Genomic DNA, 3,161 nt, shown 5'->3' with positions numbered 1-3,161 from the left:
CCCATATCCTTCTCTTCCCCCTACCCTATATCATCCTTCTTCCTTCCCCACTGCCTCTTCCCCCAAACCCTCTTGCTCTGTCCCTCCACGGGCACTCACCGGTTGTACAGAAACAGGACCCAGGACCCACAGAAGATGACGACGATGGGCACTAGGACACAGGAGGCAGTGTCCTGGAGGTGCTGCCATACTCAGTGGAGGAGAGGGACCAGCAAGCCTCCTCTCTCCCACAGGCTGAGCAGAGTAAGCCCTGCTCTGGGCAGGAGAAATTGGGGGTAGGAGGACTGTAGAGGCACTTTTCGCATTCTGGAGACCCTGAGTGAAATGTTATTCTGGTTTAATTTTATTTCTAATTTCTGCTTAAAGAGCTAAAAGAAAACTGTCAAATTCTGCACCATAATTCTAGCCAAAGGTGACCCACATTGTTAGAACCTGGGGGATAATGGGCTCTGATATATATATATATATATATATATATATATATATATATATATATATATATGTAAGTATCTAATAGCATGTTGCCAAAATATTAAAAAAGATAAAACATCTACCTACCTACTGACTATCATTGCTAGCTGCTATTTTGATAGGACCTATGTGACGAACTGGGAATGTTCTTAATGTTTTCTCTGAATACTGTGTTGGTGCCTCAGTGTCCCCATGGCAGTTCTTAAGTATCTGGCAGAGCAAAGGGCCAGTGCACCTAAATGCCTAACCCTCTGTCTCCTAGCAACTGATGGCCTGGGCCCCTCTGCAAAGGTGCCAGCTGAAGGTGTTGGAGACAAAGGGATCAGGTGACCTCCTGGCCCGGGAAAGGAGCTGAGCAGAAAGGAGGGGTTGGAAGGGGTGGTTAGTCTGGAGCTGGCTGGGGTCAAGGGTGGAGGGCAGACCTGGGGGTCTGGCTCACTGCCCCCCAGAATGGACCCAGCCGAGGGGTCCGGTTCGCTGTATCTACAAGCTCTGTTTTAGACCCTGTTCCTGTCATTGAATAAACCTGTTTTACTGGCTGGCTGAGAGTCACGTCTGACTGCAAAGTGGGGATGCAGAACCCGGTGGCTTCCCCAGGACCCCGCTGGGGTCGACTTGCTGTGGGAAACGCACGGAGGGGCAGAGGATGCTGAATGCGCCAAGGAGAGACCCAGGAGGTGAAGCCGTGTGAGCTTCTTGCCCTGAACAAGTCTGCTCCAAGGGAGAGGAGGCTCCCCAGAGTCCTGACTGGCTTGGTGGGGAGCAGTTCCAGAGCATCGCCCGGGGACTCCGTGACAACTGGTGGCAGCGGCGGGACGTACTGCACCCTGTGAATGGCGCTGCTTGCAGTAAGTGACTGGGGAGCAGTAAAACAAAGGAGGGATAATGAGGACCAGGTGTGCTGAAGGCTCAGAGAGGCACGGTTTCAGGGGGCAGTTAACCTCTGGGAGTGTGTGACCAGCGAGAAGGACTGTTGGAGTAACGGGGTCCCCCTGAGGATTGCAGCGAGCAGTCTCAGGGGCGGAGGAGCTTGCCGCTCGACCCTGGGAGAGAGAAGGATTTTTGCAGTAGCAGGGTTCCCCTAGGGATTGCAGGAGCAGTCCCAGGGGCGGAGGAGTCTGCAGCTCGACCCTGGCAAAGAGCTGGTGATCACGAGAAGGGCTGGCACACCAGGGGTTCTTCCTGGAAACCATGGGGGAGCCAAGAGCACACAGGCCTGTGAGTCCAGAGCCACTTGGGAACGGTGAAGTGATGGCCTATCACCATCTCCTTGAGAAGGACATTGTGATCCTGTGCACAAAGAGAGGGTTACGCATGGGGAAATTCACCAAGGCACAGTTAATCGTGCAGTTGAAGGAGAAGCACCGCTCTGAGCAGATTCCTGGCCCAGATGGGGCTACAAGAGGATCTGAGAGCAGCTGGAGCATCAGCCAGGCATCCCCGGGAGTCTTGTCCCCAATCAGACGAGGGTCTTCACGATTGGGTTCCCCATCAGGAGATTGGAGACGGATGGGATGGGAGCAGAGCCCGAGAGAGCGAGAGGACTGTGAGAGAAAGCAAGAGCCCGAGGAAAAGCTGCATGAGAAGCAGCAGCAGCGTGGACTGGTGATGGTGGAGCAGAGAGACATAGGGGGCTGCCCAGGGGTCAGTGGGGAAACACGCCTGCGAGGGCGAGACCCTGGGACAGAGAGAACTGTGGTGGTGCAGCTCCAGATGCTGAGGGACTGTGGAACCTGGGTGAAGTTCCCTGGGGTGAAGCCCCTCGCCCTGCCTATGGCCCAGATCCCTGTGCAGACCCAGGAGGGGTCGGGCTGGCTGGTAGTTGGGGTTCTCCAGGATATCGGCTCGGAGGCCCTGTTGGGGGGTGACTGTCTCCCCATGGGACAGGATCCAGGCCCCGCTCCTGTAACGGCCGAGGGTTTGAATTCAAATCCAGGGAACCAATTGGCTAGGATGGAAATGGTCAGTGAAAATGCAAATAACCTGGCTGGCAAGGGGGAGGGGCTGCTGGGCTCAGGATACCTGCCTACCTATAACCAGCCCCCTGGGGCTGAGTGGGAGGGAGAGATGCTCCCTGCCCCCCTGCACACCGGAGAGGGGGCTCACGCTGGCTCTGATGCTGTGACCAGAGCAGAGAGCTCGCTGCCTGTCCCCACTGGGACAGCAAGGGCAGCGCTGAGCATGAGGGGAGCTGAGATCCCAGCTGAGTGGGGGGACACCCGGGCAGGGCAGGTCAGCTGCCAAACAGGTTTGCCTGGTCCAGACATGCTGCTGGGAAGTGATTACACAGCAGGGAGGGAGCTACCAGGGACAGGGCTCAGGGGGGCTGTGACCCCAGGCCCAGCCAGCGAGAGGGAGCAGGTCCCACTCCCTGCCCCAGCTGCTGAATCCCAGACCGAGCTGCAGAAGGATCCCTCCTTGGAGAAGCTGAGAGAATTTGCTGGCCACAGCGCTGCAAACCCCCTTGGGGAAGGCTGCAGGGACAGAGTCCTGCGGGAGAAGGGATTCCTGTACCGGGAATGGGCTCCCCAAGGGGAAGTAGAACTGGGGGGAATCGGGAGACAGCTGGTGGTGCCCCAGGAATCCACAGGGTTCTTCCCTTTCGAGCTGCTGGATGGGAGGAGAGTGAGGGGACCCCTGAACCTGAAGAGGGAGGATTGGATGAAGAAGAGGGAAGACCCCCGGGGGGA

The sequence above is a fragment of the Gopherus evgoodei genome, chromosome 14 (assembly GCF_007399415.2).
Source record: "Gopherus evgoodei ecotype Sinaloan lineage chromosome 14, rGopEvg1_v1.p, whole genome shotgun sequence".
Classification (NCBI taxonomy): Eukaryota; Metazoa; Chordata; order Testudines; family Testudinidae; genus Gopherus; species Gopherus evgoodei.
This window is presented reverse-complemented; position numbering follows the sequence as displayed.